At 40.0% G+C, this 25851-nt stretch overlaps 1 long non-coding RNA gene across 3 annotated transcripts in view; it reads left to right on the top strand.

Moving 5' to 3' along the window:
- LOC105496129 (uncharacterized) overlaps window positions 1-25851 on the top strand; it is a 563517-nt gene that overhangs the window by 321648 nt on the left and 216018 nt on the right. For all 3 annotated transcript variants that reach the window (XR_011623573.1, XR_011623578.1, XR_011623577.1), the window contains exon 12: window positions 18989-19099. This is a non-coding gene — a long non-coding RNA (uncharacterized lncRNA). The remainder of the gene's footprint in view (window positions 1-18988; window positions 19100-25851) is intronic.

Below are 25851 nucleotides of genomic sequence, written 5' to 3'. Positions count from 1 at the left end.
CAGGAGATAAGTAACAAATTTGAAGATGTCTTCTAACTGGGGAATATAGAAAACATCAGATGACAGATTCAGTATTTAAAAGAATGATGTTCTTATTCTAATATGAAACATTCAATAGATTTAAGTGAAGGGCCAGCGTCTGAGTTAAGAACACCAACTGTATGTATATTGTAGGAGACAGTTGACTGAATAATACCACTTATCGATAAGGTTTTGGTTTTGTTTTGTTTTGTTTTTTTAGATGGAGTCTCACTCTGTCTCCCAGGCTGGAGTGCAGTGGCACGATCTCCGCTCGCTGCAAGCTCCGCCTCCCAGGTTCATGCCATTCTCCTGCCTCAGTCTCCCGAGTAGCTGGGACTACAGGTGCCCGCCACCACGCGTGGCTAATGTTTTTGTTTTTTCTTTCTTTTTTTTTTTTTTTTTGTATTTTTAGTAGAGATGGGATTTCACCGCGTCAGTCAGGATGGTCTCGATCTCCTGACCTCGTGATCTGCCTGCCTCAACCTCCCACAGTGCTAGTATTACAAGCGTGAGCCACCAAGCTCGGCCTATAAAGTTTTTTTTTTTTAGTTGAAAAAGTCAGTGTAAATACTCAGTCATGTGAAAAGGCTGCCCCTCTCTCTAAACTAATGTGATTTTTGTTTGAATTAGAATCCAAAGCTCCAGAAAAGGGGTGGGGGAGGTAATTGTCACTCTATTCTATGCTGAACAGACAGTAAAGATAAACTGAATTATGTGCATGAGACTTATGACCATGGTGGTGGATATTTAAGCTGGAGAATGAGGCTCTGTTCCAGAAAGGAGGTAGAGAAATGGATCCTGAGATGTGTTTCAAATATCTAAAACTCTCCTATAAAAAAGGCATGTGGCCTTCTTCCAGATCTAGAGCCAGAGGGCTGAAGGCACAGGGAGCAGAAATCAGATTACATAAAGAATCAACATCTAAACAATCTGTGCCATCTGAAGATCAAATGAATATATTTGTGGGATGGTGAATTTTTTTATCCCTACAGGCATTCAAACAAAGGCTGAATGGTCACTTACCAGATCCACTGCTAAGGAGACCATGTGCCATGGGAGAGGGTTGGATACAGTCGCTGCTAAGATGCCTTCCTCTTGCTCAGGTCTCTGAAGTGTTAAGATTTGTCTATAGCTTGGTTGTGGAGAACTGTGTTCCTGTGTCAACTTGGAGCTGAGATCCCACCATACCTGGATTCTCAGGGTTATAGAATCTCCTATTAATCCTGTTTTCTTCTCTATACCCCTATCAACTCTAAATGTTTATGGTTTCTTCACCTTCTGTCTCCCAGAGCCAAGCGTAAATATTAGTAGGAAGGCTCAGCTGTGGAGGTTTGAGAAGGCCTTAGAAGCTATCAAGCTGCTCTTCCCAATTTCCACCAACTGCTTAAATCTCCTCGTTAAACATTAAGAGCTCTTCTGGTGTTTTATACCAGACACTCCTTTTAAAAAAATAAAATAGTTACAAAGTTTGAGTTAGGCCTTTTTTAGTCTTTAATTTTTCTGTTTATAAACGTTTAAATACACATTTTTTTAAAGCTACAAAAATGAAAGCAAAAATCTCTGGAAATGCTACCACCCAGAAATAATCACTATCAACATTTTGGTGAGCATTCTTCCAGACCGCTCTCTGTGCATACCACCATATGCCTTTCTAGATCCATAGAAAGATAACTTTACATAGGCAGCTTTGTATTATCTATGTTCCTTTGCCATCTGCTTTTTATATGCAACATTATGTTGTTGAAATACTTCCATGTTAGTGGATGCTTTTTAATGCTTTGTATGGATTTGAATATAACAGTTGTAAAGCCATTTAAATAGAATATAGTAAAAATTTTAAGATGCTGCTCTTGTCTGAATGTTTGTGTCCCCCGACAATTTCTATGTTGAATCCTAATCACCAATGTGATGAATTTAGGAAGTGAGGACATAGGGATGTAATTCAGTCATGAAGAGGAACTGTCATGAATTAGCTTACTGCCCTTATAAAAAGAGGCCCCAGAGAGCTGCCCTGCCCCTTCTACTACGTGAGGGTACAGCAGGAAGCTGTTGTTCTATGATCCAAAAGTAGGCCTAATCAGGCACAAAATTTTCCAGATCTTAAACTTACAGCCTCCACACTGGAGAAATCAATTTCTATTATGTGTAAGATACTCAGTTTTTGGTATTTTGTTACAGCAGCCTAAACGGACTAAGATAGATTCATGCACTTGTTCTTTAAAAATGGGCTATTAAAAGAATATGGTGTCCAAGATGATGCAATTTCAACTCCCTTCCTGAATGACAGCAGTCCTCAAGAAGACATGCACATGATTTTGTAGTGAGGCTTCATAGGATGCTGGGAAGAGCTGGGGTTGTGAGGCTTAAATGAAAATAATGTAAGTAAAAATGCTTTCAAACCCAAGCTCCGTTTTGTGTAGATACTGTTTTAACAAGTTTGATTATTTAAACATTTTATTTTACAAAAGAGTATAAATCAGAAAATAAAAGCCAGTCATAATCAAGACCATCCATGCCAAAAAGACCACCCAGTGTAGCAAAATAAAATGACCCATTTTTCTTTTCCGATTTGAGTTTTGATGGTTATTATGAGCATTTCCTGTCACCATTGTTCTAAAATTATAATTTTAAATGGTCTTATTATACAAATAAAGAAATTTCCATTCTAAAAAAATTGAAATAATTGCCAAGTGAACTAATGATTTTTTTAGCATTTTTATATATATATAAAATTATCCTTCCATACTTGCTAGATTTAATGTGAGCTTATTCATTTAAAATTATATTCAATATTTAGGAACAAATTTTTCAAAATATCATCTCAGAATTTTAAAAATTAGGTCAATATTGTAGTTTAGAACTTAAATACAAAAACTGCTTGTAAAAGCTGGGCAAAAAAACAAATTTGGACCAAAATTTCTTAATGGCTGCTTAGTATCTCCTCATGTGGTTGTAGCATAATTTAATCAGTCCCTAATTCCTGGATACATAGCAGTGGAATCTGATTAAACAGCAACAGATGAAAGCTGAGAAGAGGCAAAAACAATTTGAAGGTTGAAATGGACTCAACTGTGGCTTGGAAATTGAGGAAGTGGACCATTAATCAAGAAACTAGGGAGCCTCTAGCAGTTCAGAATGGCCCTCAGTTGACCTCCTGCAAGGAAATGGGGGACTCAGCCTACAATCTACTGCAGCAAGAGACTGAATTCTGCCAAAAGCCCGAAGGAGTAGGAAACAGATTCTCTCTGGGAGTCCCAAAAAGGAACACCTTGATTTTAGCCCAGTGAGAACTGTGGCAGACTTCTGACCAACAGAACTATAAGATAATAAATATGTGATGTTTTAAGCCCCTCGGTTTGTGGTAATCTGTTAGAAATAGAAAACTAATACATTCCAGTTTCTGAATCATAGTCAATATACTTAATAGGTTTTCTGATTTTATGCTTCTTGTCTTTTATTTTTATTTGATACTCCTCTCTGCCCTTAACAGTTTCTTAGGAGGCAGCATCAGCATTTCTTTACAAGAGCAGGTTATACATTCAGACTTTCTGGGCTTCAATCTTATGTGATCTTGGACAAGTTATTTAAACACCGTGTGCCTCAGTTTTCTCATGAGTCAAATGCAGGTAGTATAGATTTTGTGAGTACTAAGTGAGTTAGTTCATTTAAAGTACTTAGAACAGCAACTAGCACATAGTAAGCCATTATTTTCTTATTTATTATTTGCTCTTCTTTTCAATAGTAATTTGGAATATATACATTATTCTGTTTTAATTGTATTAGGACCAACTTCTAAGTTTTGCAAAAACATACGTAAACCAGATTGTATCTATTAATTTCAGAAATGAAAAAGGTATTTATTAACTCATTGCTTTTTCAAGATGAGAAATTTTGTGTTTTTATTTCTTTGTCTAACCCTGAGACACATAATGAGCTGATTTAGTCAGATTTCTATTATTTTTAACATGCTTATTTTTTGGTGTCTATCAGGTAATATTATACACAGTTCTTAAACATCTAAAGATCCTATTTCATTATGTCTAATAACTCTTGACAATATTGGATATTTTTCTCCTGTGGTTTGTAGTTCTAAATTGTGAGTTCCTCCTCAGTGAGCTTTTATCTATGAAAATCTTGTGCCCTGTGGGCCAGGAATACTTCTCTCCAGAGAGGCTTTGTATTTAATTATGCTAAATGTTCCCAAAACCAACTTTTAAGTTAATTTCTGTTTGGGGAATTTCTACACTATGTAGGTGGTGTGAATTCAAATCACAACTTATATGATACAGGCATGTGATTATGATAGATTCTAAACATCCTACCCAGAACTGTGGCCACGATAAAAATTCCTTTATCACTGTTCTTCATACTGGTAAAAAGAATTTTCATTTTTTCTTTCACTGAAGGTCCTAGCCTTTAAAAGTGGGTCTCAGAAGGACAGTCACCTCCACACTTACTTAATGTTAAAATATTGAATGCTTTCCCCTTGCAACTGATGAGACTGATAACAAGACAAGGCTGTTCACTATCACTACTTCTACTCAAAGGAGGTACAAGCCAAGGAAATAATGAAAGAGAAAGAAACAATAGGCTTACAGATTAAAAAGGAAAAAGAAAACATTTTTATTCTCAAATAATGTGATTGTTTCACAGGGAATTCAATAGAATTTATAGACTGCTATAAATCACTAGTGAATTTAGAAACACAAGGTTGTGATATTATGATATATATGATATCTATATTATGATACATATATATGATATATATATATAAAAAAATTGTTTTTTGTCCACAATTTCTGGCTTATAACTATGATAACACTTGTTATATCCTAAGTGACTAAAACAACAAGCATATCTTTTGTTAAAGCATTTGGCCTTTTGTCTTTGTTTCCTGAAGTGGCTTCAGAATAGCTTCAGAGTAATAAAGGTGAAAGACAGTCTTTTGTTATACTTGTTATAATATTGGAATGCTTTAGGCCTCAGGAGTAGGCCTCAAAAATCAGAATCTCTCTCTCTGACCTTCTTCTGCCCTTCTTGCACCTGCTACTTTTTTCCCCAAGGCAGACCATAGAAGCTAAAAATATACCGTAATCTTCTCCCACATTTCTGTGTTAGAACTGGTCATAAAGACATTTTTTTGTCTGATTGTAGGTCATAAGAACTCGATTTCAGAAGCAGTCCTGCCCCACCTCCAGGAGGAAGGAAAGTCACACAGATAGGCCAAGAAAAACCTGGACGGGTCTTGCCCCCGGATTTCCGTACTTAATCTGTCAGTATTAGGTCATAATGTTACCGGTGGAAGAGACCCGAGTTACCCTAAGTTACTGGTGGTGAATATATATGGGTCCAGAGCAACTTTAGTTCTTGCCTCCTCAAAAGAAAGAATTCGACTGAGGGGCATAAAGCAGAAAAAGAGACTGAGGCAAGTTTCAGAGCAGGAGTGGAAGTTTATTAAAAAGACTTTAGGCCGGGCACGGTGGCTCACACCTGTAATCCCAGCACTTTGGGAGGCCAAGACGGCCAGATCATGAGGGCAAGAGTTTGAGACCAACCTGGCCAACATGGTGAAACTCCGTTTCTACTAAAAATACAAAAATTAGCTGGGCGTGGTGGCGGGTGCCTGTAATCCCAGCTACTCAGGAGGCTGAGGCAGGAGAATTGCTTGAACTTGGGAAGCAGAGGTTGCAGTGAGCTGAGATCGTACTACCACACTCCAATCTGGGCAACAGAGCAAGACTCTGTCTCAAAAAGTAAATAAATAAAAATTAAAGAAAAAAAAGACTTTAAAACAGGAAAGAAAGGAAGGTGCACTTGGAAGAGAACCAAGTGGGCACATGAAGGTTAAAGAGAGGTCAAGTGCCCCATTTAACCATGATCCTAGGACTTTTATAAGTTTGCCTCTTTTCCATAATTCTTCCCTTAGGGTGGGCTTTTCCCAGGTGCAGAGCCCTCTTTAACCTGGGAAGGGAGCACATGCAGAGTATTTAGGGAGTTATATGCATGACCATCTGAGGCTTTCTTCCTTTTTCCGGTAGAGTGTACCTGGAAGATCACATTTATTTCACCCTTTTGTTCTTAACACTCATGCCCAGGGAGCTTTTCCTCCTTGGGGTCTGCATTCAATTAACACGTTTAATGTTAACAGGTGAATTATTTTTACAGAGGCAATGTGATAATTGCCAAACTATCACCCGACATTCTAGTGGGTAGGGAGAGATCCCTCTTGCCATACTTATGCCTAACTACCTGTAACAGTAACCTTTTTGTCCAGTAATATTTCTATACTATTGTCCCTGCCTCAATTATGCCCATGCAATGAAGTCTTCATCACAGGCCCATGAGGATGGGTAGCGGAACACTCTGAGGCTCCTAAAGGGAGCCTGACAAAGGCATGGAAACTCTGCACCCTTCTTCTACACCTCATCCTGTGCATCTCTTCATCTGTATCTTTTAATATCTTTTATAATAAACTGATAAATGTGTTTCCCTCAGTTCTGTGAGCTACTCTGGCAAATTAAAACTAAGGAGGGGATTAAACCCAAGGAGAGGAAGTGTGAGAACCCCAATTTACAGCCAGTTATTCAGAAGCACAGTTAAACAATCTGAAGGCTGTGATTGGCATTGACAGTGGTAGCAGTCTTGTGCGACGAAACCCTCACCCTGTGGGATCTAACACTATCTCTAGATAGATAATGTCAGAACTGAACTGGATTGGAGAACACCAAATGATGTCCACAGCAGAACTGATTGCTTGCTTGGTGGGAAGAAACCCCCACACATTTGGTAACAGAAGTCTTCTGTGTTGAGCAGAGAAAAACAACAGTTTGTTTTTTCCACACAAAGGTCAAAATTTAAAAATCAATTGTGTTCCTATATAATAGCAACAACAATTAGAAAATACATTTTTAAAAATAACACTTATACTAGCATAATAAACATCAAACACCTAGGAATAAATCTTTAAAAACGCTTGTAAAACCCTTAATTATTAAAATAACAAAGAAGAAATCAAAGACCTAACTGAAGAATTATAAATGGGGAGATATTATGTATTCGTGGATTGGAAGATGCAATATGGCTAAGTTGTCTATCCTCCCCAGATTGTTCTGTGGGCTCAGTGTAAGCCTAATTAAAATTATTAGGTTGTTTTAGGTGAAAATTGGCAGGCATGGTTCTAAAATATATGTGAGAATACAAAGAACATAGATAGACAAGGCAGTTGTAAAACAAAACAAAGCTGGAGATTTTCCTCTACCAGATTCTGACTTACTGTAAAGTTGTAATGACATGGGATACTTCCCTTGACCCCTTCATGGGACTTATGAAGGGTTTGGCTTGTTTACTGAGCTTGCAGCTCTCTATCCCTTGTGGGACGGAGAGCGCCTAAGTGAGCAGGTGCAGAGGCCGGAACGCGCGCTTCTGGGCAACCAGCAGGAGCAAAACTCTGTGCCAGCCCACAGCAGTGTCTAGGGGTTGCCTGTGACCCCTGGAGCCCCAGAGGGCATGTGTCACAGTGTGCTGTTTTAGCTTTGCCAGCCAAGGATGACCTAAGTGTTAAACAGCTCAGTGGAGGGTCAGTATGAAAGCCTCTTGCACCACGTCCAGATCCTTGTCTGGCATCCAGGAAGAATCAGGTCACACGAACAAATTGAAGGGTGGTGAATGTAGAGGATTTTATTGAGCAGTGGAAGTAGCTCTCAGTGGGATGAGGAGCTGGAAAGGGGATGGTGTGGGAAGGTGGTCTTCTCCAGGAGTTTGACTATCACTGGCTGAGCTCTTCTCTGAGGTCCCACCATCAAGCCATCTCTCTGAAGTCAAGCAGCTTCTGTCCAATGTCTAGCTGCTTCTTCTCTTCTCTCCTTCTCTACTGTTCTGTCAGTCCATTGGTGGGGCCTGGAGTTTTAATGGGTACAGGATGTGGGGTGGGGCAGGACAGAGTGGTTTTGGAAAAGGCAACATTTGGAGAAGAGAACAGGAATGCACGTTCTTACTTTGGGCTGCAGGTCCAGGCTTGAGGGCGTGGCCCTCGCTGGAGATTGCCCTTTTCTACCCAGTATTTCTCTGCCTCCTGCCCATATTAGTATTACCACAGTAATTAGGACACTTTGGTCTTGAAATAAAGATATACAAATAGAACAATAGAAAACAGAGAGGCTAGAAATTTGCACACACACACACACACACACCCGGTCATGTGGTTTATGTGACGATGCCACTTTAACTCAGTGAGGAGAAAAGATGGTCTTTTCAGTGAATAGTTCTAATAAAATTGGAAACCCACATGGGAAAAAAAAACAGAATCTTTGACTCTTACATTCAAACCATACACAAAAGTAGAATATAGACCTAGTGAAAACTAAAAATAAATTAAGCTCTAGTAAAAGATAGAAAAATATTTTCATGACCTTGGAGTAAAACATGATTCTTAAACAAGACACAAAACATATGAAGCATAAAGGTAAAAAAAAAAAAAAAAAAAAAAAAAAAAATTCTATTAGACCATTTCTGTGACCTCAGAAAAATTATTAAATATGTGAGTAGGAAATCCACAGATAAGAAGTGATTTATACTGGCTGGGCGCGGTGGCTCAAGCCTGTAATCCCAGCACTTTGGGAGGCCAAGGCGGGCAGATCACGAGGTCAGGAGATCGAGACCAACCTGGCTAACATGGTGAAACCCCGTCTCTACTAAAAAAACACAAAAAACTAGCCAGGCGAGGTGGTGGGCGCCTGTAATCCCAGCTACTCGGGAGGCTGAGGCAGGAGAATGGCGTAAACCCGGGAGGCGGAGCTTGCAGTGAGCTGAGATCCGACCACTGCACTCCAGCCCGGGTGACAGAGCGAGACTCCGTCTCAAAAAAAAAAAAAAAAAGAAGTGATTTATAATACGAAGATCTTGTATACAGACTATTGAAGAAACTTTTAAAACTAATAAGATAAAGACAAAGTGCTAATTTTAAAAATTGGCAAGGACTTGAACAGGCACTTCACAAAAGACACAGCCATTAAGCATATAAAATGGCTCAAAATGATTAGACATCAGAGAAGGGCAAAGTAGAACCACACCAATATACCACATCACACCTACTGAGACAGTTACAATTTTTAAAAACTGGCTATATATATATATACACACACACACACACACATATATAGTGTTGATGAGAGTATGGAGAAACTGGAATTTTCTTATATTGCTGAAGAGAAAGTCATTTGGTTCAACCACTTGGGAAAACAATTAGGCAGCATTTTGTAGAGTCAAATGACCTAATAACCCAACAAATCCACTCTTAAGTATATAACCAAGAGAAGTTTGTGGCTTTTCCACTGAAAGATATGTACAAACATATTCATAGCAGCTTTTGTTTATAACAGTCAAATAATGGAAATGGCCCAAATGTCCATCAAGAGGAGAATGGATCAAAACATATTCATACAGTGGGATGCTTCAAAGCAAAAGAAAGAAAAACAGGGAAAAATAGAACTATTAATACATACAACAGCATATACGAATAACAAGAACATTATAATCAGAAAAATAAATCAGACACAAAAGAGTATATACTACATAATTCCATTTACACAAAGTTCAAAGCAGAACAGAAAACTCATCTATGGTGACAGAAATAAAAATAGTAGTTATCTCTGCAGAAGGCTAATGACTAGGAAGGAATATGAAGGTAACTCTGGAATGATGAAACTATTTTATATCTTGATCTGGGTGGTAGTTACATAGCTCAAACATATCTAAAAATGCATCTAACTGTGTACTTAATAATTATGAATTCATTGTACATAAATCAAACCTTATTTAAAAGATTTACAAAATTTTATAGAGTATCATTTTAGGTAGAATTGACATCTTCATGATATCAAGCTACTAGTGTATTAACTAAAACAGCTATAACGAAAACTCTAATTAAGCACAATTTTTTCAAGAAAGTTGTCTCCACCAACTCCAATAATTTCTTTTCCACACATTCATTCTTCACTCCCTTCTGGCTTTCATAAGCACAAACACCCATTCCCACATTGTGTCTTTCTGAGGTCATCATTAGCCCTAAATGACTAAACACAGTGAATATTTTTATTTTTATGTTTCAAACAGAATACAGATTTACTTAGCAATAAAAGTTATATTAAAAGTAGTTATGATCATGGTACTAAGGATAACAACAGTTGTATGACAAAGTTGATACATTTCATAGATTTATAATTTCAGACTTAGAGCTAGCTAGTCAGAAATGTAACTTTATTTTTCCATAACTGAATTCAACATAGCTCTGAATTTATTTTATTCATTTAAGAGTAGACAACTCTTAATCTTGCATTTCAGCATAATTTAGTCACTTCAGATTAGAAACAGTCATTAGAGGGCGGTCAGTACAGAGGTTAAACTGCCTCAGGGCTGTTTTCCTCAGAAGGGTCTGGCTTTGCCTCCTACTCCACTTTGTGGCAGTGTTCGGTTTCAGGAGGCAGCTGATGAAACATTCTGGTGTGATCCCCCACCTCTCATTGGCTCTGATGACAGGGGCCTGGTCCTACTGGGTCTTTAGGTGGCATATTCTGTCTTCGCATCAGCTTCAGCTGGAGTCCTCACAGTTGGTACAACTTGTGTTCTTTCTCTTGTCACAGTCAGGGTCCCAACCCTGATGTGGAACTTCCTTCATCCTTCACTGGCACTGTTCAGAAGCAACTGTCATCCTTGCTGCTTTCTCTAACTCAAGTATCTTCATGAGGAAGAGAGACCTGTTGGATTGAAGAAATGTTCAGAAAAGACCTAAGGGCAATTACCAATTTTCTGAATGTAAGATTTAATCCACAATTCTGTCAATCTGAAAACTTTTAAATTCGGTTTATCCTGGACTTTTGTTTTACATTTTTCTTTTTTAAAATTGATTCAGAGTAATTGTACATATTTGGGGAGGCATATGTGATATTTTGATATATGCATGTAATGTGTAATAATTAAATCCTGAATATTTACTTTTTCTTTATGTTGTGAACATTCTAATTATTCTAGCTATTTTGAAATATATGATAAATTGCTGTCAATTATAGTTTCCCTATGTACTAACAAACACCAGACCTTATCCTTCTCTCTAACTGTATTATTGTACTCATTAATGAAACTCTTTTCATACCCTCTCCTGCTTACCCTTCTTTGCCTCTGGTAACCACCCCAGCTGAAGTTGATGGACAGAATATGTCATCTAAAGAACCAGTAGGACCAGCAACCAGTCATCAGAGCCAATAAGAACTTTCTACCTCCATGAGATTCACTTTTTGTTTAGCTCTCACATATGAGTAAGAACATGGGATATTTGTCTTTCCATGCCTGGCTTGTTTCACTTAATATAATAACTTCCAGCTCCATCCACATTGCTGCAAATGACAGGATTTCTGTTCTTTTTATGACTGAATAATATTCCATTGTGTTTATATATACATTGTATACATATATAAATTGTGTATATATACACATTGTATATTCTATTATATAAACATTGTATACATATATTCTGAGTTCTGGTAACTGCTCCCTTGCCTTTCCCCTTCATTTCCAAGGGCACTCACTACCCTACCATTGTGAGCAAAATAAAGAGGCACATAGTTTGTCCACTGATATGTCAGTAGTCCTTTCAGTGAACTCTCCTCAATTATCTTATTCAAGTGTGCTATCTGTTTTATCTCAGGGCTCTACCAACACAGATAACTTAGCACTTGCCCAAGCTTGTGTCAGACGTCCATTCACATATGAGTCGGTATTCTTGGTGCAATGGCTGCTTGAAGCAGAGTCATTGTTGTGGGTGGAGAAGGTTTCTCAGAGGAAAGCAGCCATAGGTGGTCACTGAGATTTTAGGCTTCTCCTGCTTAAAGTTATGAAGTCTCAAACTAGCTTCTGCTAATAGTTAAAGAAGCTGTGTATTACACCATGAGAGGCAAGTTTATTGCAGAGGAAAAGAGAATTTGTATAAGAACCTACAATACTTGATTTCTAGTCCTAGCTTTGCTACCAATCAGTTATATGAGTTTAGACACAGCTCTTTTCCTTTTTGGGTCTCAATTTCTTCTGTAAATTAGTATTTTTGCATCAGATGTTTTCCAAGATCTCTTCTATTTCTATGATTCTTCCTCCATGTATATTACTATTATTATATATTACACACGTATTTATATTACACATTTGTTATATAATATTATACATGTTTCCATTTGATTTTTGTTCGAATAATTGGAATATTGTACACAAAAATTAGGCAATGAATTTCAGGATTTCTTCAACATTTTTACTTATTATAAACTAATGGTTTTGTTATTTTTATTATGTATATCAAAATGATTGAAAGAAAAAAGCAAGAGCCCAAAAACTCACAATAATCTAGACTCTGTTAGAAAAAAATAAACTAGGGAAATTCTAGAAATGCCATTAAAAGGTATTACTCCTTCTTTTGTAACCAAAACAAAATTGAAGTTACTGTTTTATATATAGCAGAATATAGAACATTTCTGACTTCATAAATTGAATAAAAATTATTCCCGATATTTGTATCATAACGGTTTCTAAAGAATTAATATTGCTCCATGTTTTTAAATAAATATTTTTAGCTTTTCTATTAGAAATAAAATTTAATCAATGTATTATCTCATTTGGCAGGTAATTAGAACTTTTTAATTTCAGAGAGTAGATGTGATATCTGATAAGTTAAAGGTTGTTAATTCTCATATATTATCCTTTGATATTTCATGTGCCTGGAAATGTTTCAGGACTCACTTTTTCTCATCCTAAGAATATTCACAGAAAAATAATATATACTTGGAATATTTATAAGCTTATGTTTGTCCATATATCTATGGCAGAGTTTCTACTTCCATTTAGAAAGTCACTGGAGATGAGTGCTCCTACCCTCATATGGTTTGGCTGTGTCCCCACCCAAATCTCAACTTGAATTGTGTCTCCCAGAATTCCCATGTATTGTGGGATGGGCCCAGGGGGAAGTAATTGAATCATGGGGGCCAGTCTTTCCAATGCTATTCTCATGATAGTGAATAAGTCTCAAGAGAGCTAATGGGTTTGTCAGGGGTTTCAACTTTTGCTTCTTCCTCATTTCCTCTTGCTGTTGCCATTTAAGAAATGCATCTTATGATTGCTTCTCAGCCTTTTGGCTAAGATCAAGTGAAGAAATGCATCTTACCTCCCACCATGATTCTGAGGCCTCCCCAGCCATATGGAACTGTAAGTCCAATTAAACCTCTTTTTCTTCCCATTCTCAGGTATGTCTTTATCAGCAGTGGGAAAATAGACTAATACAGTAAATTGGTACCAGTAGACTGGGATGTTGCTGAAAAGATACCCAAAAATGTGGAAGCGACTTTGGAACTGGGTAACAGGCAGAGGATGGAAGAGTTTGGAGGGCTCAGAACAAGATAGGAAAATGTGGGAAAGTTTGGAACTTCCTAAAGACTTGTTGAATGGCTTTGCCCAAAAGACTGATAGCAATATGAAAAATAAGTTCCAGGCTGAAGTGATCTTAGATGGAGATGAGGAACTTGTTGGGAACTGGAGCAAAGGTGATTCTTGTTATGTTTTAGCAAAGAGACTGGTGGTATTTTGCCGCTGCCCTAGAGATTTGTGGAACTTTGAAGTTGAGAGAGATGACTTAGGGTATCTGGCAGAAGAAACTTCTAAGCAGCAAAGGATTCAAGATGTGATTTGGGTGCTGTTGAAGGCATTCAGTTTTATAAGGGAGGCAGAGCATAAAAGTTTGAAAAACTTTGCAGCTTGGGTATGTGAGAGAAAAAAAAACTCATTTTCTAGGGAGAAATTCCAGCTGGCTGCAGAAATTTGCATAGATAACAAAGAGCCTAAGGTCAATCCCCAAGACCATGGGGAAGATATCTCCAGGCTATGTCAGAGACCTTCACAGCAGCCCCTTACATCACAGGCCTGGAGGCCCATGAGGAAAAAGTGGTTTTGTGGGCTGGGCCCAGGGTCCCCATGCTGTGTGCAGCCTAGTGACTTAGTGCCCTTTGTTTTGGCCAATTTATCCCATTTGGAATGGCTGTATTTATCCAATACTTGTACCCCCATTGTATATAGGAAGTAACTCACTTGCTTTTGATTTTACTGGCTCATAGGCAGAAGGGACTTGCCTTGTCTCAGATAAGACTTTGGACTGTGGACTTTTGGGTTAATGTTGAAATGAGTTAAGACTTTGGGGGACTGTTGGGAAGGTATGATTGGTTTTTAAATGTGAAGACTTGAGATTTAGAGGGGCCAGGGGGTAGAATGATATGGTTTGGCTGTGTCCTCACCCAAATCTTAATTTGAATTGTATCTCCCAGATTTCTCATTTATTTTGGGAGGGACATAGGGGGAGGTAATTGAATTATGGAAACTGGTCTTTCCCGTGCTATTCTCGTGATAGTGAATACGTCTCATGAGATCTGAGGGGTTTATCAGGAGTTTCCACTTTTGCTTCTTCCTCATTTTCTCTTGCCACCTCCATGTAAGAAGTACATTTTACTTTTCACCATGATTCTGAGATTTCCCCAGACACCTGGAACTATAAGTCCAGTGAAACCTCTTTTCTTCCCAGTCTTGGGTATACCTTTATCAGCAGCATGAAAATGGACTAATACACACCCTAACAATAAGAATAAGCATGTCAGCCAAAGAACTATAATTTAAAAAGACAAAACAAAACAAAACAAAAATCAATTCAGAGATCTAAGGACTTAAAGAAACCCAAATGAACTAATTCCTGAAAAGCGGTGAGTCTTTCACAGTGATATTGTGAAATATATATTTGGTCTTCATCCAGTTTCCTGGTATACAGCTCCCAAAACCCTTGAGATCTCTAAAATGATGTGTCTTTCCGTAGTCTAGTGAGATGGCTAGTATAACTGGGGGTTCCCTGCATATCCTAGGATGGGAGCAGCTTTCCAGAGGATCCAATCCTGAGATTAGAGGGCTGGGACTTTCAGCTTTTCTTGTCCCACCTCACCAGGGTGGAGACGTTGAAGATTGAGTCAATCACCAATGGCCATTGCTTTAATCAATTATGCCTATGTAATAAGACCTCTGTATCAACCTAAAGGGACAAAGTTTAAAGAGCTTCTGAGTTATTGAGCATATGGAGGTAAGGGTAGCACAGCCAAAGAGGGCATAAAACTTCTGCACCTCTTCTCACAGACTTACCCTGTATATCTCCTTATCTGGCTATTTGCATTCTTTAATATATCCTTTGTAACAATAAATCACCAACAATAAATGAACTGTTTTCCTGGGTTCCATGAGCCACTCTAGCAAGTGATCAACCCCAAAGAGAGGATTGTGGGAATCTTTGATTTGTAGCCAAGTCAGACAGAAGTTGTGGGTAACTGGGAGCTTACTACTTGCAATTGGCATCTGAGATGGGTTGAAGTATTGTGGGACTGAGCCATTCACCTGTGGAGTCTGTGCTATCTCCAGGAGAATTAAGTTGAATGGTAGGACATCCATCTGCTGTCAGAGAATTGGTTAATGTGGAAGAAACTCCCATACATCTGGTGTCAAAAATGAGGTATTAAGATTGCTGAGAGTACAGTAGTGGGAAAAAATGTTGGTTGGTTCCTATATTACACCTTCCTAGGAGAGAAGAGATCCATGGCCCTTTTCCTCCCTAGCACAAGAGCAGATGGTGGAGGAATCTCCCATATATAGGTAAAGAAGAAACCAGTCAAACTTAGAAGAAATTCAATGTCTACATATAGGCTGCCATGATGGATTAGAAGTTGTAGCCACAGAAGAATGTACAACCATTCATCAACTCTTTCCTATGGACCTTCATCAAGTACAAGATACTCAGGTTGGGGATGGGATGGGAGAGAGAAGAGACATCTAAATGAGACACATGAGGTCTTCACCACATGTGTGGTAACAGTTACTGAAGGCTGTGGCAGGGCAGGAGAGTAGAAAAAAATATCTCCAGGTGGCATTCAGATGCCCTTGCTAGTATGGATCTCATCATAGACTCCAGTACGCTAAAATTTCTGCCATGTTCAATATTTCAAGGCTACAGCTCTTGGTTTACAACATGCTCAGCCATAGTTACCAGAATAAGTGCTCTGTTCCAAAAACACAGACTGTAATAAAGATATCAACACATTTCCTGGCACTCTGTACTTAACACCTTGTAGTGTTTAACAACACTTCTTTAGGGGAACTTCACCAAATGTGTGTTCTTATTGTGCTGGCTAAGTTAGCAGAACAGAGTCTGAGTAGCTAAAGAAAAACTTTTGTGAACTTGTCTGTCATGCAGGTAGTTTGCTAAAAGATGCCACAGGAGATTTTATGTTCATTTTGTTCTTTAAGTGAAGAAATCCAAAGTGATATTTTATGTGAAAAATCTCTGTGTGAACTTGTTAAAAATTATATCAAGGTGAATATCTGTTTTTTAAATGATTTTGATAATATCTGCACAAATGGACTTCATATCTAAGGTTATCCCCCTCTTTTAAAAATATCAGATTAAATTTGCCACATTTCAATTAATAAAAGAAGGGAGGAAGAAACAATTGCTGTGACATAACAGACAGTGGAAGTGAAAAGCTCCACCTTCAGTCTGGTCCCTATTAGGCCAGTAAGACATCAAGCTCAAGGAACTGTATATTTCAGGACAAAACTTACCTATATGGTGAAACTGGCCAAAGTCAACAAACTCAATGGTCATGTACATTTTCATTCATTCAACCTGATGCCTATTGTGTGCTAGATGTATCTCTAGGCACTGAGGAGTTACCAGTGGAAAAACAGTCCCTACCCTCATGGAGGTGCCATCATAGCTTAAGAGAGATACAATAAATGAACAAGTAAATAAATAATGTATAAGATGCTAATAAATATTGTCAAGAAAAATAAGACAGGAAGAATGAATAAGGAGGCACGGAGAGCAGATTTAAAGAACTTATTTTAATCAAAAGAAATGATTAACAGCACAGAAATTCAGAAAGCAACTCAATAGAAATACAGGCATAAACTAAATGGACATTTCACAGAAGAAGAAACCTGAATACCTAATAAACATAAAAATGTATCACTAATCTTCAGGAAAACAAAAATCAAAACAACAGACATCATTTTGTAAGGTTTTATCAGAGCAAAGTATAGTCTAAGAATACTAAGTATTGGCAAGGCTGTGAAATAACAGTAACTGTCATCCACTCTTGGTAAGTAGTATTAAAATTGGCTCCACCTCTTTTGAATAGAGCTTGACATTATTTATTAAAATTGAATAGATGTCTTCCAAAGAAATCCACTCAATACTAATTTTTGTATAAGGATAAGCTAGACAATGCTTTAGACAACATACCCAAAGTGGCTTAAAGCAACAAAGATTTCTGTTTCACTCTTGCTTTATTGTCATTGTGGGTTGACTGGAGTGTCAGCTCCATGTCTTTGTCAGCCTTACTTGTGGACCCATGCTGATGAAGCAGTTGCTAGGCAGAACACTTCCAGTTACTGTAGAAGGGAGAAAAGAACATTGCACGTATTGCCTTACAAAACTTCTTCCCAGAAAGGCCACACATCACTTAGCTCACATTTCATTAATCCAATATGGCCACACCTAAATTAAGTGGGCAGTGAAATGCAATCCTAACAGGAACTTTGACAGGAAACAGCAGCAGAATATATGGGAATAGCCTTAATGGCTCTTACAATATATTCCCTAGACAAACTTTTATGCATGATTACCAGGAACCACATACAGATTCCAAAGCAGCACTGGCTATTGAAGCACAAAATATCCATTAACAGCAAAACAGATAAACAAATTATGTTATACTCACAGCAAAATATGAACTAGGGATGAGAAAGCATGATCTACAGCCTCATACATTAGTGTTTGAATTTCAAAATGTTTAGTGAAAGAGCAAGTCACAGAAACATACTGTGTGATTCATTTACATAAAGTACAAAATTATATAGAGAAAAATCAGACATACTGTGCTGGGATACATGCATATGTGGTAAAGCTATACAGGAAAGAACGAGAATGACTAACTAAAATTACAAGAGTTTGGTTACCCCTGGGTTTGTAGGGTGTGATGGAGGCAGGGAGACATCAGTGAAGAGTACACTCATGGGGCTTCAAAGATACAAATTATATTCTACATTTTTAAGATGGATGGTGTACACGGGCACTTTATTTTATTTTTATTCTTAAAAAATATGTATGTATGTATGTATGTATGTATGTTTAAATATCATTGACAGAGTGGCTTAAACATTGTTGGATAAAAAAAAATTATTTTTCACAGTTCTGGTGATTGGGAAGTCCAAGATCAAGGGGCCAGCAGATTCAGTGTCTGGTGGGGCCCTCTTCCTGGTTTTCAGACAACTGCCTTTTTACTGTATTCTCACATGGTAGACAGAGATAAGCCATCTCTCTCACGTCTCTTCTTATAAGGCACTAATTCCATTTATGAGGGCTCCACCCTCATGATCTTTTTGGGGCTTAGTAAATGATACTCCAAAATATGCAACTTTGGACTTCAAACTGATAGCACCTGGGGAACAGCAAATCCAGGAAGGGCTTTCTCTGAAGCTCCCTCATCTGACTGAGGGAAGTTCTTCAGAAGGAATGCAATGTTCTTGGCCTCTTCCTTATAATATGAAATGAGAAAGATTAACTCACTGGAAAAATTTTAAAGAGGTGAATACCACCTATTCTTCTGAGTACTGCTACCTGAGACATTTCTGCATAACAAGACAGCCTTTTCTCACGTATTTTCTCCCCTCAATATCACATCACCTGTCACCACCCCTCCTCAGAGACCCCCAAGCTACCATTTCTTTCTGAGGCTCAAAACTCATTAAACTTTGATCATCCGATACTTCTTCAAGCCATACTTTGTGAGGCCCCTGTGTGTATGTGTGTAATAAATTTGTATGCCTTTTCTCCTTTTAATGTGTCTTTCAGGCCTCTGAGCCCAAGCTAAGCCATCATATCCCCTGTGACCTGCATGAATACATCCAGATGGCCTGAAGTAACTGAAGAATCACAAAAGAAGTGAAAAAAACCACCAAACAGGTTTGTGTGAGCAATAAAGCTTTTTAATCACCCGGGTGCAGGCGGGCTGAGTCTGAAAAGAGAATCAGTGAAGGGAGATAAGGGTGGGGCTGTTTTATAGGATTTGGGTAGGTAAAGGAAAATTACAGTCAAAGGGGTTTGTTCTCTGGTGGGCAGGAGTGGGGGTCACAAGATGCTCAGTGGGGGAGCTCTTTGAGCCAGGAAAAGGACTTTCACGAGGTAATGTCATCACTTAAGGCAAGGACCGGCCATTTTCACTTATTTTGTGGTGGAATGTCATCAGTTAAAGTGGGGCAGGGCATTTTCACTTTTTTTGTGATTCTTCAGTTACTTCAGGCCATCTGGGTATATATACATGTAAGTCACAGGGGATGTGATGGCTTGGTTTGGGCTCAGAGGACTGACATTCCTGCCTTCTTATATTAATAAGAAAAATAAAACAAAATAGTGTTGAAGTGTTGGGGCGGCAAAAATTTTTGGGGGGTGGTATGGAGAGAGACTGGGTGATGTTTCTTAGGGCTGCTTCAAGCGGGATTAGGGGCAGCGTGGGAACCTAGAGTGGGAGAGATAAAGCTGAAGGATTTTGTGGTAAGGGGTGATATTGTGGGATTGTTAGAAGAAACGTTTGTTGTATAGAATGATTGGTGATGGCCTGGATGTGGTTTTGTATGAATTGAAAAGCTAAATGGAAGACACAAGGTCTGAGTAACAGAAGGAGAAAAAACAGGTATTGAAGGACTAAGAATTGGAAAGACCTAGGATATCTAATTAGAGAATGCCCAAGGATGTTCAGCATAGCCTTGCCAGCAAAGATTATTTACTTTAAGAGGGAATTTAGAGTGGCAGTTTGGGATAGCACCAGGAGATATCAGCTGTGATGGCTTGGAGAAACAGTATAAACCGGCAGTGTAAACACGAGTGTTTACATAGGGCATTTTTGAGTAGTTGAGAACAGTGAATAGGAGTATGACTAGACAGAAGATAGTAGGGATGACAAGTTTTTTGGGGTGTAGTCCAAGTTGTTTTGGTGTCTGGAATGAGACTGTGACTTAATAAAAAGCAGTGTCCACACAGGAAGTCAAATGGACTGGAACCTGTAGCATTCTGAGGACAGGTCTGAATTCTGAGAAGGGTAAGTGGTAATGTTATGCCCAGACCGTTTGTTTCCCAAAGAAGACCACCAGAGTTCAGAGTCAAAGCCAAGCGGCAAGGATCTTTACTGCAAGTTCGAACTTGGTCCCTCCATTCCACAGCATACAAGAGGGCCTCGAACAATGCGAGTGCTTGCTTTTTATAGCCCGATGTAAACAGGATATGTAAAGTTATAGGGAACAAGGTAATTCTCTCGGTTACAGCATTACAATTGGTTAACATTCTACATTTAGCATTCCTTATCGGAGATCTCCCAGGTGATGTTTTTCTGAAGTTTGAAAGAAATATGGAGGAATGTGTTTGTGCTGGGCTCAGGAAGTTGGGAGATATATGGGGGATGTGCCTCATTCCTTTCAGTAAAAGTATTGTCTAGTCCTTTTTAAGTTGGTGACTGAGCTTGGTGAGCTGTGTTTTTAAAAGACCATTAGTCCATTCTACCTTTCCTGAAGATTGAGGATGGTAAAGGATGTAAAGGTTTCACTAAATACCAAGAGCCTGAGAAACTGCTTGGGTGATTTGACTATTAAAGGCTGGTCCGTTATCAGACTGTATACAGGTGTGAAGGCCAAACCAAGGAATTATGTCTGACAGAAGGAAAGAAATGACCACGGTGGCCTTTTCAGACCCTGTGGGAAAGGCCTCTACTCATCCAGTGAAAGTGTCTACTCAGACTAAGAGATATTTTAGTTTACTGACTTGGGGCATGTGAGTAAAGTCAATTTGCCAGTCCTGGACAGGGGCAAATCCCTGAGCTTGATGTGTAGGAAAAGGAGGGGGCCTGAACAATCCCTGAGGGGTAGTAGAATAGCAGATGGAACATTGAGAAGTTATCTCCTCGAGGATATATTTCCATGATGGAAAGGAAATGAGAGGTTCTAAGAGACGGGCTAGTGGCTTGTAACCTACATGCAAGAGGTTATGAAATGACGACAGAATAGAATAGTCCTGTAAGGCTGGAAGGAGATATTTTCCTTGGTCTAAGAACCATTTGTATTGTGTGGGAAGAGATTGATAGGTGGAAGTTTCAGTGGGGAGTAGGTGGGAGTGGCCGATGTGAAGGAGGAAAACTACCCTGAGGGATAGAAGTTGGAACACTAGCTGCTTTTTTATCTACCTTATCAGCATAAGCGTTGCCTAGAGCAATGGGATCTGACACCTTTTGATGCCCCTTGCAGTGAATGACTCCAGCTTCCTTTGGAAGTAAAGTGGCTTTGAGAAGTGTTTTTATTAAGGAGGCATTAATGATGGAGGACTTTTGCACAGTGTGTAAATCTCTATCAGCCTATATAACAGCATGGTGGTGCCTAATATGGAAGGCATATTTAGAGTCAGTATAAATATTGACACGTAGTCCTTTTGAAAGAGTGAGGGCCTGAGTGAAGCCAACTAGTTTGGCTTGCTGAGAGGTAGTGGAGGGTGGCAGAGCAGTAGCCTCAATGATAGATGTAGAAGATACTATTGCATAGCCTGCCTTTGCTGGTGAGTGGCGATTAGGCCTGGTGGAACTGCCATCAATAAACTAAATGTGATCAGGGTGAGGAACAGGGAAGAAGGAAATATGGGAAATGGAGTGAATGTCAGGTGGATCAGAGACATACAGTCACGGGGGTCAGGTGTGGTATCCAGAATAATGTGGGATGCCGGACTGAAGTCCAGGCCAGGAACAATGGTAATTATGGGAGACTCAACAAAGAGTGAGTATAGCTGAAGGAGCTGGGGAGCAGAACATATATGCAGCAGCTGAGAGAAAGAAAACAGATTTTGAAAGTTATGAGAACTGTAGAGAGTGAGTTGAGCACAGTTTGTGATTTTTAGGGCCTCTAAAAGTATTAAAGCAGTGGTAGCTACTGCACGCAGACATGAGAGCTAGGCTAAAACATTAAGGTCAAATTGTTTGGACAGAAAGGCTTGTATAATAATTCTGACCACACTAACCATGCCTAGGAAAGAAAGGAGTTGTTGTTTTGTAAAAGGGATAGGGGTTTGGGAGATTAGCCAGACATGATCAGCAGGGAGAGCAAGTGTGTTTTTATGACAATTATGCTGAGATAGGTAACAGATGAGGAAGAAATTTGGACTTGACTGAAGAAACGGGGGCTGTCTGTGAAGCCTTGCAGCAGTATAGCCCAGGTAAGCTGCTGGGACTGATGGGTGTTAGGGTCAGTCCAGGTGAAAGCAGAGAGAGGCTGGGATGAGGGGTGCAGGAGAATAGTGAAAAAAGCATCTTTAAGATCAAGAATAGAATAGTGAGTTGTGGAGGAAGATATTAAGGACAAAAGAGTGTACGGATTGGACACCACAGGGTGGATAGGCAAAACGATTTGGTTGATAAAGCACAGATCATGAACTAATCTGTAAGACTTGTCCAGTTTTTTGGACAGGTAAAATGGGGGAATTGTAAGGAGAGTTCATAGGTTTTAGAAGCACATGCTATAGCAGGCAAGTGATAATAGGCTTTAATCATTTTAAAACATGCTGTGGGATGGGATATTGGTGATGAGTAGGGTGATTAGGTTTTAATGGGATGGTAGGGAGTGGAGATGTCCCATACTTATGGGTTAAGGTGGGGGGATGTGAGAGGAAGATGTGAAGGAGGTTTTGAACTGGGAGAAAAGGTGGCAATGAGGTGTGGCTGTAGCCTAGGAATAGTCAGGGAAGCAGATAATTTCGTTAAAATGTCTTAGCCTAATAAGGGAACTGGGAAGGTGGGGATAACTAAAAAGGAGTGCATAAAAGAATGTTGTCCAAGTTGGCACCACAGTTGGGGAGTTTTAAGAGGTTTAGAAGCCTGGCCGTCAATACCCACAACAGTTATGGAGGCAAGGAAAACAGGCCCTTGAAAAGAAGGTAATGTGGAGTGGGTAGCCTCTGTATTGATTAAGAAGGGGACGGACTTACCCTCCACTGTAAGAGTTACCCAAAGCATCTGTGATGGTCCAGGAGGCTTCTGAGGTGATTGGGCAGTGTCAACCTTCAGCCACTAAGCCAAGAAGGTCTGGAAAGGAGTCATCAGAGAGCCTTGGGCCAGAGCTCCAGGGGCTCTAGGAGTGGCTGCCAGGTGAGTTGGACAGTCCAATTTCCAGTGAGGTCCCACACAGATGGGACATGGCTTAGGAGGAATCCCAGGCTACGGGCATTCCTTGGCCCAGTGGCCAGATTTCCAGCACTTGTAGCAAGCTCCTGGCAGAGGAGGTTCTGGAGGAACCTCTGGCAGCTGTGGTTCAGGCATTTGGAGTTGTGTGCTGGAGATGTGACTGGGGTTTGTCTCACAGTAGAGGCAAGGAATTACAACTCAGAAATAAGTTGCTACTTGACTGTCTTTACTCTATTATTGTACACCTTGAAGGCAAGGTTCATTAAGTCCTATTGTGGTGTTTGAGGGCTGGAATTTAATTTTTGGAGCTTTATTTAATGTTGGGAGTGGATTGCATAATAAAATGTATATTGAGAATAAGATGGCCTTCTGACCTTTTAGGGTCTAGGGCTGTAAAGCGTCTCAGGGTTGCTGCTAAACGGGCCATGAACTGCACTGGGTTTTTCATATTTGATGAAAAAGAGCCTAAACGCTAACTGATTTGGGAGAGGTTGGATAAAGAAGAAGGAGCATTAACCTTGACTATGCCTTTAGCTCCAGCCACCTTTTAAAGAAGGAAATTGCTGGGCAGGTGTGGGAGGGCTAGTTGTGGAATGAAACTGTAAGCCAGACTGGGTGTGAGGAGGGGAGGTGATAAAAGGATTATAGGGTGAGTGAGCAGAGGCTAAGAAAAATTGGGACCTAGCTTGGCCTGGCAAGGAAGGGAGAGGTCAGATGGGTCTGTAGAAAAGGAAGATTAGAAGGACTCAGCGACACTTGGGGTTGGGACTGAGGGGACAGGTGGGAGGGAAAAAAGGAAGATTTGGGACATGTTGCATGGGAACAGAAACTAGGGAGGGACCGATGTGTAAAAGAATGCCTGGACGTCAGGTACCTCAGACTGTTTGCTTATTTTACAACAAGAATTATTTAGATCTTGTAGGATGGAAAAATCGAAAGTGCCATTTTCTGGCTATTTGGGACTACTGTCGAGTTTGTTTTCGGGTCAAGCACCATTGTAGAAGAAAATAAGGCATTTAGGTTTTAGGTCAGATGTGAGTTGAAGAGGATTTAAGTTCTTGAGAACACAGGCTAAGGGAGAAAAAGGAGGAATGGAGGGTGGAATGTTGCCCGTAGTGAGGGAGGCAAGCCCAGAGAAAAGACAGAGCGGAGACATGGAGAGAAGGAGCTCGGGGGTTCATACCCTCCAGAAAAGCAGGAAAGGGGTTGGGGTGCGGAGAAAAGGGGTTGGGGCACAGAGATAAGAGGTCGGAGCATGGAAATAAGGGGTTGGGGTGCAGAGATAAGAGGTTGGGGTGCAGAAATAAGGGGTTGGGGCACAGAGATAAGAGGCTGGGGTGCAGAAATAAGGGGTTGGGAGATTCTTGCTCCCAGAAAAGCAGAGAAGGGATAGAGACAGGAAGAGAAGGGGTCGGGGTTCTTGCCCCTCCCCCAGAAAAGCAGAGAAAGGGTAGAGACAGGGAGAGGAGGGGTCAAGGTCCTAGCTCCTCCCCTAGAAAAGCAGGACTTGCCGCTAAGGGTGAAGGACGAAGGCAGGCGTCCCTGTGTGGTCAGATACCTCTGAAACATGGGTGAATAATCAGAGAGGCATCCCTGCAATGATTAAACACCAAGGGAAGGCTGCCTTCTCGAGTCCGTGACCAGCACCAGAGTTTTGGGTCCACAGATAAAACGCATCTCCATCATCTCTACCAGAAAAGGAAAGGAACTGAAATTAAGAGAAGGGAAAGATTGAAGTGTGGCGTCAAGATTGAAAGGAGAAAGAGGTTAAGGGATAGTGAGAGAGGTTGGAGAAGAGAGTACAAAGAGGGGCCACTTACCTGATTTAAAATTGGTGAGATTTAAGGCCGGGCGCGGTGGCTCACGCCTGTAATCCCAGCACTTTGGGAGGCCTAGACGGGCGGATCACGAGGTCAGGAGATCGAGACCATCCTGGCTAACACGGTGAAACCCCGTCTCTACTAAAAAATACAAAAAACTAGCCGGGCGAGGTGGCTGGCGCCTGTAGTCCCAGCTACTCGGGAGGCTGAGGCAGGAGAATGGCGTGAACCCGGGAGGCGGAGCTTGCAGTGAGCTGAGATCCGGCCACGGCACTCCAGCCTGGGTGACAGAGCGAGACTCCGTCTCAAAAAAAAATAAAATAAAAATAAAATAAAATAAAATAAAATAAAATTGGTGAGATTTTCCTTGGGCTGGTTGGTCTGAGGACCAGAGGTCATAGGTGGATCTTTCTCATGGAGCAAAGAGCAGGAGGACAGGGAATTGATCTCCCAAGGGAGGTCCCCTGATCTGAGTCACGGCAGCAAAATGTCATGCGTGCCCATGTGAAGAGACCACCAAGCAGGCTTTGTGTGAGCAATAAAGCTTTTTAATCAGCCGGGTGCAGGCGGGCTGAGTCCGAAAAGAGAATCAGTGAAGGGAGATGGGGTGGGGTCGTTTTATAGGATTTGGGTAGGTAAAGGAAAATTACAGTCAAAGGGGTTTGTTCTCTGGTGGGCGGGAGTGG

This window comes from Macaca nemestrina, chromosome 5, assembly GCF_043159975.1.
Source record: "Macaca nemestrina isolate mMacNem1 chromosome 5, mMacNem.hap1, whole genome shotgun sequence".
Classification (NCBI taxonomy): Eukaryota; Metazoa; Chordata; class Mammalia; order Primates; family Cercopithecidae; genus Macaca; species Macaca nemestrina.
This window is presented reverse-complemented; position numbering and strand designations above follow the sequence as displayed.